Raw genomic sequence first — 15848 nt, forward strand, 5'->3', positions numbered from 1 at the left:
CATCGGTATTCCTTTCATGTATTTTTCAATCTCTATAATTACAAGTAAAAATATATTTTGTTATTTTTAATTCTAAAAACAGTTTAGTAGTTACTAAAAAATCGGTTAGATTATCGGTACTTGATACTAAAATAAAAAAATCGAAATAAAAAATTTGTAATATTTCAAAAATTTGATTTTGTACAGTACATAAGTTTAAATGATGAATAACTGCTTCTTAGATCTAAATAACTGCAAATGAAAGCAAATTTGTAAATGGAAGTGAGCCGCGGTTTAAAAATTTTACCTTTACAGGAGCAAAAAGTACTGTCTCATTTTGTATTTTATGATAAAAATTAAAATGCTTAATATATTTTCGTCCGTTTTGAACTTAAAAAGGTATGAAATATATCTATATAACAAATTTTTGACACAGTTTTCCACTGTTGTCGGAGCACTTATTGGCTGGAAAAATCACGTGGTAGGAGACAGTTTTTCCATATTGTTATCAGCATAAAAAGTCAAAGGTATTGTTTTTCTATAAATATCTATAAATTTAAAACATTTTTCTCTACTGCTATTATTACGCTTTTAATTCAAATTCAAGAGTTTAAGACTATGAGAATTATTTTCTTTTATTATTCTAACGGAATTTTGGACTACATTTTAAAATAAAGTTTATTAAAAAGTGTATTCTTATTAAGAGTTTTATAATTACTTTTCTGCAATCATTAATATATTGATTGTTATAAATACAGTTAGAGATTCTTTAAATGATTTAGAACTTAAAGATCAGCTTCATGCACAATGTGATGCAAGCAAAAATGATATTTAACTTATCTGCCCGTTTGGTAATATTAAATAATTGTCGCGGACTCAAATTTGTTCGAGCAACAAAATGTTTGAACAGTATAAATGTTAGTTTAAAAACCGATTACTTGGAGAAATTACATCTGTTCACCAATAGATCTAAATATTTATAATACTAATAGATAATATTTGGACATGGAAATAGAGGCACAAGAGTAAGCAAACGGAATTACTTTTAGTACGTATATGTAAATGAATCATTTTAACTTTAGAATAAATACTGTTCCATCTCAATAAATAACAATTATTGCGAAGCAATCATAGGGGTTGGTGAGAGGCAGCGAAAGGGGGATCAGCCCCTTTCTGTTTTATGAAAATTGTGCGTCGAAGAACATAATCTGGATCTCAATTCTCAAGAGTATGAAGGAAAACAAATGTATATCAGATAAAAGCACATATTCTTGTTAGTAGGGAGAATTTTACTGTCGATGTTACTTGTTTGAATTCGATTTTTCACTAAGAAAAGTTCATGAATACTTTTTAAAGTTGTCAGGCATGGAAATTCTGCTAAATACGTGTCTAGTGTCTCAACAATTAACTAAATTCGGTTCTGATGAAATCTTTGATAGCTATCTGTAAAGTATTTAAAGACTAGTTCAAGTAACATCATAATATTTCCCTAATGCAAATTTCAAATAAAATCTCAATAATAATATTCACAAATTTGTCTTATCTGTAAAGTGGTAATTTAAAACTGAACTTATTAGTACGGAAAAAGAAAATCTTATTAATACGAAAAATAAAACTAACCAATTTGTTCAAATAATTTTATTAAAACATTTTATAAATTACATATATTTCAAACTGCATCTAGGCATTACATCTTACTGTCATTTACAAATTAGTATTAAAACTATATCTTCCGTATTTTACATGGAGCTCTAACAACATTTACAATGGAGTTTTGGTTAGCAACATTTCACATTAAACTTGCGCTTTATTTACACATAATACGAAATATTAACATGGATTTCTTAAAATATACAAAATGCTATCATATATCTTTGATATTTAATTACACAATGCAAGAGTCAAATATTTATAATCTATTGCAAATTCTCCTTGTAAAAACATGTATCAGAACAAAAAGAATGAACCTGAATGCATTAAAATTTAATTCTCAATTTTGTAATTTTAAATAGTATCTAAAAAAAAAATCTTCAAAAAGGTTTTTGAAAAAAATATTTTAATTTTAAAATTAAGAAGTCTCTATTGCACCTGAAACTTAACTTCTGAAAAATTTTAAAAATTTAATTTTTCAAAATATAGTTTAAAACAAATTTATATAAAATGCAGATTTGCGCATTTAGGCTTTCACTAGATTAGATTTTAGACAGCAATGTTACATATAATTGGAACTACATTTTACTTTCAGTTCAAGTTATCAGACTGTATAAAATTTAAACTGTTATAAATTAACTTTCCGAAGAGGGCAGTTAAAAGAGTAAATTTTTATAGAAATTGAGCTACATTTTCTAAGAACGGATTTTTCACCTTTAGTCTGGTGTATAGTAAAATCCTGAAGATTTACTGCTACTTAGTGTTTCGAGCAAAAAATAGATAAAGTTTGATTTTTGAAAAGACGATCAGTATAGTGTCTGAAGAAATCGGGGAACTCTTGCGTTCGATAAGTCACTGTGGTATCCTTTTTATTATGTAAGAGTCAAAGCTCAACGAGCACACATCAAAAAAGAACAACTAGTTTCAAGTTCTTAAAACAAGACACTACCGTTACGAAGATTCAGGGTTTCTACACAGTTCAAGGATACTGATCCACCACAGAAGCGCACATGTGTGAATCGAGAAACTCCGAAACGGCTGGACGAGTGTGAAACATGACGAGAAAGCAGAACGGCCGTCTACCACCTCCACGTCATATTCTACACTCGTCTAAAACATTCCGAAACTTCCAATTCACACTTGCACACTTATGCTGCAGATAGATATTCCCGAATTGCGCAGATCTACTATATCACCGACTATAACCGAGCTAATACTGGCTGCACTTCATTCAGCTGTGTTTCAATCGAAGTCTTAATATTTGCGTATTATTAGGCTTAAATTTGGTTCTAGACATTTATAAAATGATAGATACAGTTGCAATTTCGATGTAGTATCTCAAAATTTAGCCTAAAGGATCAGATGTTTACGATGGAATCTCTAATGGCATTATCAGTGAATTTGGTTACTATGCTGTTCTTTGTTTGCTTTGAGTTAAGCGGTGCTATATTAACCGTTTGAGTGAGGTGAAGAGCTATCGCTTGTTATGCGCCAAAAATTCGGAGAAGCGCTATTGTACCGAAAATGCTGAGACGTTGCTGTTGGTTAGTATAGGTTGGTTAGTAGTTGGTTGGTAGTAGTTGATTAGTAGTGTTGCACGCATTTCATTCCGCACTATTAGCATATATATAAGAAAACTCTTCAGCACTCAAACGGTTAAAAGTTGAACCTACATCTAAAGGTAGATAATGAGAATTTCATAGAAATTATACTTCAGACAATTTAACTTAATATAGGTAAACACTATTAGAGATTCCAAAAACTGGTTTAACGTTTTGTATCATATGACCCTGATTTCGTATCATTTACGACTTCTAATATATATATAATTATCTTACGTGGCTCCCAAATTTTGGCTTTATTTCTCTTCCACCGGTGGAACGTTTGCTTTGTTTTGTTTAAGTTACTATTTCTCTTACATGGCGAATCGACCAATGATTGCCGCTAAAAATGTCACATGCCAAACCTAGCTGAGGTGGCTCAACATATGGCGCTTTTAAAAACGGAAACTGAAATAACCAGAGAGCATCAGCTGCGGCAATCTCATACTATTAAGCTAGGCAGAAGTGAGTAGTCTTTGTCGATAGATCTCTATTTTAGTATTTTGTCGAAAGCGCTTTTTTCCACGAATTTATATATTACGAATTTATTTGACAATTTTTGATTCATATCACGAATTATACTATAGCACATTTCTAATAGGTTTAACGAATTACGTGTCATTTATTTGAATCCAAATTTATTTTAATGACTTAGTATTTACTGAAAAGATGCAATTATTTTTTTAAAAAAGTTGTTATATGGATTTGAATGATTGTTTTGAATTCTTAGAATTTTGTGCATTTGCAATGTACCTAAGTTAGTAGCGAGCGAAGCAAACCATACAAGATTGCGTAGCAATTTTCGGGGTTGGAGAGCGTTAGCGAGCAGGGGGCGCAGCTCACTAGTTCTATTGAATTTATATTTGCACAAAACATTTCTCACCAGTTTTAACAATGATCCGCTTAGGATAGAACACAAATCAATGCAAATTTGAAGATTAATGAATCATTTTTTGGAATTTGCAAATCTGCATTTCAGACAACATTTAAGGATTGAACAAGCTTTTTGTTATCTATGTATTAAACGCAATTGCAATTTATGAGAATCTGAAAATTATTCAAAATTTTGCTGTTAGATATAAAAATGAACACATTAAGAAAATTTGCTTATACTTTACCTTATAGATTATTCTGGTATCTGTTCAAATAGTAGATTCAAACTTCTATCCGAAATTTTTGCCCTCTCTGACCAAGAACCTATATTTCTATAGCACTTTTGCACAAGATCGGTATAGTTAAAAGAAATAGTTCAGTTTAAAAATAAGAGTTAGAGAACTTTTGAAACACTCATTTGAGTCGAAATCTATTTATTTACTTAGCACCAAACTTACGATTTTTCAAATCTTAAATTGGCAACATTTAATTTATACGTGAATACGATGAACCAATTTTTTTTTTAAAACACATAAATACGCATTTTGTTTTATTAGAAACATGAATGTTGAAGGATTTAAACCCCTTCCTTAAAAATATATTTTAAAATTTTAATAAATTATCTTGAATTTGGATAGGTCGAATAAATCTGGTATTTTTACTAAGTTAACATTCTTCGCATTAAACTAAGATTTGTTTTATTCATTTATACACTAAACGTATAACGATTTCATATACCCGCTAATCAATTCTGCACTGCTACGCTCTGCCAACGTGTTAAATTCAGAGATGAATTCAGATTTTCTTGCGTAACTTTGTAGAGCTAAAATATTATTTAACTAGGGCCTGGTTAGTCAGGCTCGGGAATTTAACATTTGGAACCGTGCATCCACTATGAGAATGTTATGGTTTGTGATAAGATAGTAACTCTGCAAAAGAGTTTATCCGGGAAAAATTTCAACCATACGTCATTTTAACATGTTTTTATTTTTGATCAAATTTTACAGCCAATTAACATTTTTTCCTGAATTGCGCATAAGTGACCAATATTTAACACTTCACTTTTAATAAAAAGTTAACTAATTCAACATTTAATGAAAATAATTATTATAAAATTTTAAACGTTTATTTATATTTTATTCTTCAAAATTCTTACTGTAAGAAAATAATTCAGAAATGTGTAAGAGCATGGACAATTACAAGACTATGCATTTAAAAAAGATTCACGAACTAAGACTGTTTCAGGGTATTTATTGTTTATGTTGTCTTCAAAATTAAAGCTAGAAAGTTTAATTTGTGTTTTGTATTTTATTAATTTTAGCTTTTTGGTATAATAAGTAATAAGTCATCCAGTCTTAGTACAAATCACTAGTTCTAAAATGTCTTCTGAGTTAAGAATTTGTTTTAGTTTAAAAATAAAATTTTCAATTTCTGACATGAAAATAGTTATAAAAATAGTTCTGAAAATAGTTATTAAAATAGATGCAAGTTTTTAAAACTTAATTGGTATCTTTAATGCACCTGTGACAATTTTATCCGAATTAGAAATTTCAAAATTCGAACAAAGCTGAATTTCAGTATTTCTAAAAAAGTTTTTTTTCCACGCGATTTTCACTAAACTTAATAAAATAACTGAAAATGATCGAAACTGCATAACCCTAATTAAAAAAAACTTTCTATATCATAATTGATAAAAATTTAATTTCAAAATATAAATTTTATGTATACTCTTAATATAAAAACTTTTACCGCGTAATTATGCCCCATTGTTTAAACTTATTTTGCCGCCGAGTCAATGAATTAATGTTAGCTTATGGATAAAATATATGTTATAGTTAGTATTATGTTAGTCTTATGTTAGTATTTAACCAGAAATAACGTACTTGAAATATGAATGCATAACTAAATTCCTTAAACATGAATTGCTTCAAATTTGCTCATCCAGGCATATTTACATTAAAAGGCAAAATTTTCTAAATTTATTTACTTTTTGAAACTATGGCTAGATAGTGTCACAGATTCTTTTAAATTTTTAAAATATCCTTTTATCACGTGCTATGCTCATAGCCAGTTTCGGATAACTAAACTAACGGAATCATCCGTAATAAATATTGTTCAGTGTTGAAATTTTTATTTGAACAGATACTTCTGATACTGAATATGTATCAAAACAGCTAAAAATATTTAAGAGGCAATGAAGCAAATCCATTTAAAGATTATCGTTATGCAAAAAGACTCGGCGGAGAAATAAGATTAAAAACAAGACTAGTTTTGTAGAGACCCATTTATCATTGTATTAAAAATATCTTATTAGATATATAATTTCAGTTTATCTTAAGAAATCAACTGGCAAGTTGAAATATTTTATTTACCAAAATTCTAACTTATCTAACATTTTCAGTGCATGCGATAATGTGTATAATTAGTTCGATCTACAGATAAAAATTACTGTTACGCCAAAGCGTGTTAGCGACCAGTTTTCTTTTGAGTGTAAAAATTATAACATTTCTTGAGCAAACCTAACGAGTTCCGCTACGCTAAATTAATTACTAGACAGTTTTGATTTTTCATAATTTTTTTATTAATAGTTTCGTTCTCAAACTTTATATGAAGCACATTCTTTTAAATTTGGAATAAATACCTAAAATGGTTATTGCCTATAGATACTATAGATCGACAAATTATAAATTTAAATTGGTTTTGTGAAATTTATCTTAATACAGTTACGTAAATGAAAATAAGACCTAATGTGTGAAGTGCCAACTTAGCTTTGATAGCAAACAATTAATGTTAACTAAGAGGAGAACAATTAACAGTTAACTAAGAGGAGAAAAATAAAATTTCAAAAATGCGATACTATGACGAGACAGCTAGTCTTTATAGCATGAAGGGTTTGAAATAATTTAAGCGATAGGTACACAAACAGACAGATCCGGAATAGTAAGATAAAATTGGTATTTCGAACAGTACGGGTTACCTTAAATACGAAAACTGGTATTTAATAGTATTTTACTGGTGAGGTGGGATCAATTGATAACTATCAATTTCATAACGAGTGTTTTATTAACACTAAATTTGATATTTTATGTACTAGTTTTCTGGTTTCTATGCATCCTGTTACCTCAAAGAGTTTTAAAATGTTGATTTAATAAATACCGGTTTTTACCCGGGCCCTGAAATTTTTTTAAAGATTAAAACAAGTTTAAGAGTTAGTTTATTTTAATAATATCCTGCAAATTTTAGGTACGAAATTTGTCTATCATATTAATTCCTCAAATCTTTTTTACTTAAGTTTTGCTTAAACTTCAGATTAAGTGTATTTTAACAGTTGACTTTGAAATTAACTCACCCCTTCCCCACACACACATTTACGATTCTAAAATATGAAAGTAACGCATGATGTATTTGGTGGAAATACATTGAAAAAGAATTTAAAAACTTGTAATACCAAAATTAAATCAGATATAAAATTTTATTCATCTAAATAAGTTTCGTCTGAGAACCGAACGAAATTTTTAACAATTCTCTGAATTTAATGATTTGAATTTAAACTGGCACACCAAAACAATTCTTTTGAATAGTACAATTTTTAGATTTTAGTTAGTGTAGTGGACAATAGTTCTGAGGAAAACCACAGTTCTGAGTTCTGAGGAAATTAGTTCTTTTGCGCTAATATTTAATTTTTCTTAAATATTATGTCATAGCTGATAACGAGCGATAGATAACAATAAGCTTGTCTTAATAATTTTAAGACTATTAACAGTACGTATATAGACATTACAGAAGGTGCATTTAAATTTTAGAGACTAAATTTAATTTAAAATATTTAATGGGTTAATATGACTCAAAATAATTTAAGCCAAAAAACTTAGATATGATAAAAAGGAATATTTAGGTAAATAAGATTTAATTATTCTTTACGCTTAAGAAAAATCTCTGAAATAAACTTTTAAAAGATGTACACTTAAATTTCATATAATTTATAAATATATGTTTAGATTTAATTAAAAATAATTATAGAACTTAATTCTTATAAGAAAAAAATTTAAATTCAAATAATCAAAATATTGAAAATGGAATTTTCATATAATTCAAGGAGAATAAAAATAAACCTCGTGTTAATTTGAAGAAATATGATCAGCGTTTCTGTTATGTCATGACGACTAGGCAACTGAAGTAGATCATCTTGGCAAACTACGATCCTCATGGCAACTAGGTCAGCAATGGACATCTTGGCAAACTACGATCCTCATGGCAGCTAAGTCAGCAATGGACATCTTGGCAAACTACGATCCTCATGGCAGCCAAGTCAGCAATGGACATCTTGGCAAACTACGATCCTCATGGCAGCCAAGTCAGCAATGGACATCTTGGCAAACTACGATCCTCATGGCAGCCAAGTCAGCAATGGACATCTTGGCAAACTACGATCCTCATGGCAGCCAAGTCAGCAATGGACATCTTGGCAAACTACGATCCTCATGGCAGCCAAGTCAGCAATGGACATCTTGGCAAACTACGATCCTCATGGCAGCCAAGTCAGCAATGGACATCTTGGCAAACTACGATCCTCATGGCAGCCAAGTCAGCAATGGACATCTTGGCAAACTACGATCCTCATGGCAGCCAAGTCAGCAATGGACATCTTGGCAAACTACGATCCTCATGGCAGCCAAGTCAGCAATGGACATCTTGGCAAACTACGATCCTCATGGCAGCCAAGTCAGCAATGGACATCTTGGCAAACTACGATCCTCATGGCAGCCAAGTCAGCAATGGACATCTTGGCAAACTACGATCCTCATGGCAGCCAAGTCAGCAATGGACATCTTGGCAAACTACGATCCTCATGGCAGCCAAGTCAGCAATGGACATCTTGGCAAACTACGATCCTCACGGCAGCCAAGTCAGCAATGGACATCTTGGCAAACTACGATCCTCATGGCAGCCAAGTCAGCAATGGACATCTTGGCAAACTACGATCCTCATGGCATCCAAGTCAGCAATGGACATCTTGGCAAACTACGATCCTCATGGCAGCCAAGTCAGCAATGGACATCTTGGCAAACTACGATCCTCATGGCAGCCAAGTCAGCAATGGACATCTTGACAAACTACGGTACTCATGGCAGATAGGTCAGCAATGGACATCTTGGCAAACTACGATCCTCATGGCAGCTAGGTCAGCAACGGACATCTTGGCAAACTACGATCCTCATGGCAGCTAGGTCAGCAACGGACATCTTTGAAAATATGGTTCCCAAGGAGACTATATGACGATGAAGTACAATGCAAAGCCTAGTTTTAAACATAAAACAAAATGTCCTTACTCTTATGGTCAAATTAACATAGGGATTTTACTTTAGTTAGAGGCAGTGTTTGATATTATTGGGTGAAGTTTTATAACTATTAGCTTCGCAAATCTCAGTAAACCTCCCGAGTCGTTTACAAAATCTTCATTTTACAAAATTCTTAAGAACTTGTAACTATGTCCATATCAGTACGAACATTTAATTTCTACTCGCAGGACCTCTGAACTATATGCTTGCTTTTCAAATATTTATCACAGAGATCTATTAAGACAGACGAAATTTGAATGAGAACGAAATTTCAATTACCAAAAACTCTAAATAACCACGAAATTAAGAGATTTACAGTCAGATATTCGTAAAAGTTATTTTGGAGCTTTGGAAAAATTACCACATTTTATTAGCCTCCTGATCATCGATAATTGGCTTTTATTGGTTGATAATTGGCTTTCATCAACAGAAGTATACAACCAAGTAACTAAATGACTCACAAATGCTTTACATTGCTAAATAGTACTTAAAAATACTGTTACATTGCTGTAACTTGAAAGAGATTGTTTATAATTATAGAGAATATTAAAAAACAATTTGGTACGTATTTCATGCTATGACAAGAAAATTCAATTTTTTTAAAAAAGTTCCATTTTTAAGTTTAAATAAGCTCTTTGCACTAAATTTCTCTTTAAATATAAAGATTTGTTAATTTCAACTCTATTTACATTTCTTTTTAGATTGTAGGGAAAAATCTACGCATTTTTCAACTAATTTCCATACTGAGCAGAAAGAAAGTTTTGAAAAAAAAAACATGAAAATAGTACCTTTATGAACGTTTTGGAACATTGAAATTACTATAAAATATGTTGCAGCTAGAAAATTTCAAAATAAGTTGGCACAAGTTTTTTTTTATTGATCTAGAGTGTCAAAAAAGTCAAAATTAAAAAAAAAGCCAAAAAGTCAAAAGTCAAAAGCTTTTATTGATCTAGAGTGTCAAAAAGCGGTAGCGCTTCGCGCTGTCGTGCCACAGGTCCCTGGTTCGATCCTCGGGCCGGGCAGGGTTGACTCAGCCTTTCATCCCTTCAGTGGGTCGATAAATGAGTACCAAGCATGATCGGGAACTAAACACTGAGGGTTCCGCGTTCGGCAGACCACCTGACCGGAACATCTGCTCCTGCACCCCAGAGCCCAAGGTCAAGAAAACTGAGATGGGCACAGTAGGCCTTGGCCCTCTATGGGCTGTCGCGCCACTGAGTTTAGTTTTTAGAGTGTCAAAAAAGTCTCATGGGATAGTCAAAATTGTAGAGCATGGAACTTATTCAATTTTCAGTTCAATGCAAAATTTTTATCGAGAAAAATGTTTTTCTAATAAAAAGCAAAATAACACTAATATTGTCAAATGTTTTATAAATTTTTGAGATTTTATTATGCTTTTTATATCATTTAATTATAAAATGGTCAAAGTTAGAAAATCGATTTAAGAGAGTTTCACGATTCTAGGAGTAATCCACTGTAGCCTTAAAAAACCAATTAAGAGCCCCCCCCCCGCCCCTGAGAGTAAGCCTTCCAATGATGCTACCTAAGCATAGGCTGAGAGATACCAATTCTGCTCTTCGCTGTAACCGACCACAGTTCTGACGTAAAATATCCTCAGTCTGTTCATGGTTTAGAAGCTCGATACCATCAGACTGATCGTGGAAGGATTTACGCAATTTTTAAGACTTAAAATTAAATTTAATGTAAAGTTTAAAAATGTATGAAATATTAGTCAAAATAAGTTCAAAACTACACATGTTTCATGCCACGCTAAAGGCTCTACAGTAAATTCTAATTCATAAATTTCAAAATACCTAAATTAACGTTATTACCCGAGTTTTTAACTATTTTGTAATTTCAAAAAGAATTAACTATACATTAATATTGAACCTTTAATGAAAAATTTAATATTCTGAAGGCTTGATAGAAATAACAAATTCACGCTTGCACCCTAGCTCTTAGTTCATCTCCAACATTATACAAAATCTACATGCAAAGTTTCAAGGAAGTCTAAAGTAAACTATTATGTGTCCTGGAGTAAAAAATCTACGTTCTGGAAATGCATTTAAATTGTAACAAAATTCTGAGGGCAAAAACTCGAAATTTTCAGAAAAGGATATGTCTTTATATAAAGTTTATATAATATATAATAACTTGAAAATTTAATTTTTAATTTATTCAAACTAAAAAGGTTAAATTATCAAAGCTTAAAAATATTCAAGTGTCTTTACGAGTCTACTTTCATTTTCATTTGTGAGTGCGAAAAAATTAATATCATCTCAAAAGATGGATCAAAAATTTAAAAGGTTTTCAAAAGCGAACGTTCTAATGATGAAATGTTAAACAGTAGACTCATAGAATAAAATTTCTATTAAACAATTCTTTGATCAGATCAAAATAAATCTTAACTTCCTTACCCAATCTAAATCGGATAATGATGACCAACATTCTTCTGTATGGAATAGATTTTTAATCTAGCGTAAAAAACTTTGTGAAGTAAAGTATCAAACATCTATTTTCAGGTAGTTTCTTGGATCCTGCAAGAAAATGGGAAACCTGTCATTAAAAATAAAAAATTTGTTGCATATACAGTGAAGTATGTTTTTATACTTTTAAGAAATATACTTCAAGTTCGTTGATGAACGTTGTATACTTATTACTAATAGAAAAATGAAATTAAACTAATACTGCTACAATACTAGTGTTCGATGCTATATATTTAGGCGGTTAACCTTAAATCTCCAATTCCGAGAAGAATTGAAAAAATAAAAGACTTAATATTTTAGTTCATTTTGCAGTTCTCCGACAAATTTCTTGTCTGAATGAGATTTTAACTGTTTCGAATTTTTTAATCTGTTTACTTCAGAAGTAAATCCCGAATCCTGAAATCCCGAATAAAATCATGAAATCGATTATACATAAAATGATAATATGCTAATTGATGATATTGATAATATGCAAGATTTTACAAAGAATCTTTTAGTACCTGGCCATATTAGAAGCACTCTAGGTAAAATTCATTATAATTAATCGCACCGGCTGAAGGTTATCACATTTGAGTAACTACATACGAACTAATTAACTGTATAACGATATTAAACTTTCCTGATTTAAGGAAACAGAAGAGAAGAGATCCTAGACATATATGGGGTAGCGAAACCGAATAAAAACGAAATGGACTTGTAAACCTATAGTTTGTCTACGGTAAAAACTACCCCCGCCACAAAGTCTTAGGCCGACTGCTGCTATGGAAACAATAGCGCATTTCAAGGAGGGTAGCTTCTCTTCACTCTAGGGCAGGGATGGGCAAACTGCTGCCCGCAGGAATGTTTTAATCGGTCAGCGGATAGAATTTTAACTCGCCGATCCGTGGCGAATCCTTTTATAACAAAGTACTGATGACGTTTTTACTTAATCTATTTTTGTTCCACAAAACATAAATTGATGGTAATAGCCAACACATACAGCTTCAATTGGTAAAATGTTGCAAGCAGAAGTTCATAGAATAGCCGTAGATTGGAGCCAAAGAGCGTTTGTCATTCTAGAAGAGCAGACATACGAAATGTAATATTTCAGAAAAATCGACGAAAAATGGAAAATTTGACTCTTCAATTTTGTTCTTTATATTATTATAAAAGCTAAAATGGTTTTGTTACAAAAATAACATTTTAAATGCAACAACTACTGTATTTATAATTGTTGCATACACACTTGTACACACACACACCTTATTCAATTAAACAAAATTTTAAAAGGTAAATATAATATAACTAGCATAAAAAAAAATATGATTTTCAATACATAAATTTTACATATACTTTACTGTATGGTATATCCCAAAACCCCCAGCCACATTTCCCTCACTCGACTGAAGTCATTATCGGTGAAAAACTATAACTCATCAGGAAAATAGTGAATTCAGTGTTCTAAGCATATATGGCAACGTTACTTTTAAAAAGTAACGAGTAAAAGTACAAGTATTTTTAAAAAAAGTAACGATTTAAAAGTAGATTTCCAGGAAATCGAAAATTCAAAGTAACCTAAAATTTTATTGAATAATATCCTTATGTTCTTTAATGTTTTCGCAAAATTGCTGTTATTTATTTAATTATTTTTAATTTTGAAAGTTATGGACATTAATTTACTTTTAAATTCGGAAGATTATAATATAATTTTATAATATAATCGTATAATACAATTTTAAAATCAAATTTAATTTTAATATCAAACTTTTTATGGATTTGCCCGAAAAAGAAATTTTATCAATTGATTTTAATTTTTAGTTTATTATTTTTATTTATTTAAATTACCATTGATGTAAAATTGTTTTATTCTATAGAAACTAGTTTTAAAAGCACAAACATAAACAAAGCAAACACGGGGTTTCAGATAGCTTTGTGATCTTTGAGCTAGTAAAAAATAATTGAACGTGCAGTATAAGTTTAAACAGAACAGTCTACAGTTTTATTTTTAACAATGGCTAATGCTGAAGTCATGCGAGAAAATCATTTTCCGCAAAAACGCAAGCATTTTTTTAAAATTTTTTTTTTCTTTCTAGAAAGCTTACAGAGTTTTAGAAAGAAGTAACGATTTAATTTGGTATTTCCGTTACAAATACTTGTACTTTTTCCCTAAAAAAGTAACGAAAGTACTAAATTTTAAAAGTAACGAATTACAAGTAAAAGTACGCACTTTTTACTTGTACCGGCGGTACAAATAACGAAAGTAAAAGTGCTGCCATATATGGTTCTAAGGTAGAAACGAACTAAGCTCGGACTTCACAAAGACTTTGTTTAACAAAATTAAAAGTTTATGCAACCTAAATTTAAAAAAAAATTTATAACACTAAACTCCATTATTAAGCTTGAATATACAATATTTTGGAATTTAGTGGGAAGTCTATTAAGTCTGAAACAGTCACAAAACTTCATAAGTCAATTCAATATCGGAGAGGGAAAAAATTACTAAGTTTAGAAAGCAGACTGTTAGATACAGTATTTAAAGTATGTGCAATGTCTAGTATTCAAAAACTAATAATCACGTTAAATCCCGTGAAAAAAAAATATATATATATATATATATATATATATATATAAATAAAAGAGTAAAACTATTGTTTCGTAAAACTCAAGTCGTTTTTACTCAATAATCTAAAGAGAATTTTAACTAAGCGAAACTGATAATTTTAAAAGTAATACTCTAAATAAGCCAATATTTATCAAAATATTCGAAAAAGAACTATTTTTAGATTTTACAATTGAACCAAGTTAATAAAAGAGATATATTAATTATTCCGAAATTTAGGCAATTACAAGCATACCATCAATTATCTCGAAAAACTTTAAGTGTATGTAAAAGTAGCGAAAATTAGAAAAAGACTTACTGTAAAGTTCAGTAAAAATTACACCACACCTAGAAAGACACATGATTTCCTTCGTTGTATCTAAAATTAGACTAAATACACAACCAACTCACAAAAAAAAAACTCACAACAACAAAGCAGAGATACGAAGAGCTCGTTTGGTACCAGTTTTGCCCCGTATTTTATATCCCTTAATATCGATAACGATTGGCAATTATTGTCTATCAAAGTCAAATTGAGTTGATGATGAAGAGGATCCATGCCACCCGCGTTTTTTGAGGCCGAGCGTTATCCCCTGCCAAAAGTTCTGTAGTGTGGAGGTAGCGGGTTCGAATCTTATCCTACCATGGATGTGTCTTCGTTCTGTCTTTATTTAAATTGTACTATCTGTCTTTCTACTTGATAAAGGTTCCGCAGAGGCATAGTTCCTAGCAGATTACCTAGCAGGTCAGTGAGCGGGTGGGTGACCATTTGGATTAGTCTGAGTAGGGACCAAGGGTGTGCTGCATGGGTCCTCGTTAAGCTGTTCCACCGTAAAGTGCTCGACTTCGCATCCCTTCTAAAGAGGATCAAAATTGTGATGGAATGTCTTCGAATTATCCCCAGGGATGTTTCCCAGACCGTCGCCAATTGTGCAGCTTTAGTGTGACGTAAATAAAGTACCTGTTTGATAAAGACTTAAAACCAGTGCTTGCGTAATTGAATGTATGTCATGTAATTGAGAACATGCATGTAATTGAGCACACAAGTATGCATGTATCAATGAATAAAATACTCGTTTGTAATATATCTTCTGTGAATTGAGTGAGATGAGGTGACTTTTAAGGGTTGGGAAAAATTCTAGCAAAAGTTGCTGAGGAAATGACATTTTTAGAGAACGAGAAAAGGGGCCTCCCTGGATAAGTGATCTCACCATTCCACCAAACGCACTCCACCGCCATCCTGAATGTATCATTGCAATATCCTTCTCGAGTTTTTGTCCCGCAGTGAACTGATCGTAAAGACACGGTTTCCAATAGAATATCAAAGTCAAGTATTACTGGT

At 31.1% G+C, this 15848-nt stretch overlaps 1 long non-coding RNA gene across 1 annotated transcript; it reads right to left on the reverse strand.

The window, feature by feature from the left end:
• Positions 1–1612: 1612 nt before the first annotated feature.
• LOC147803253 (uncharacterized) lies at positions 1613–14954 on the reverse strand. The gene is made up of 3 exons (XR_015428965.1): positions 14826–14954; positions 11860–11979; positions 1613–9401 (listed from the first exon to the last, which is right to left on the reverse strand). It is a non-coding gene; the product is annotated as an uncharacterized LOC147803253 (long non-coding RNA).
• Between the last annotated feature and the right edge of the window lie 894 nt (positions 14955–15848).

The sequence above is a fragment of the Parasteatoda tepidariorum genome, chromosome 9, assembly GCF_982258835.1.
Source record: "Parasteatoda tepidariorum strain Cologne lab strain chromosome 9, Ptep-v5.0, whole genome shotgun sequence".
NCBI lineage: Eukaryota > Metazoa > Arthropoda > Arachnida > Araneae > Theridiidae > Parasteatoda > Parasteatoda tepidariorum.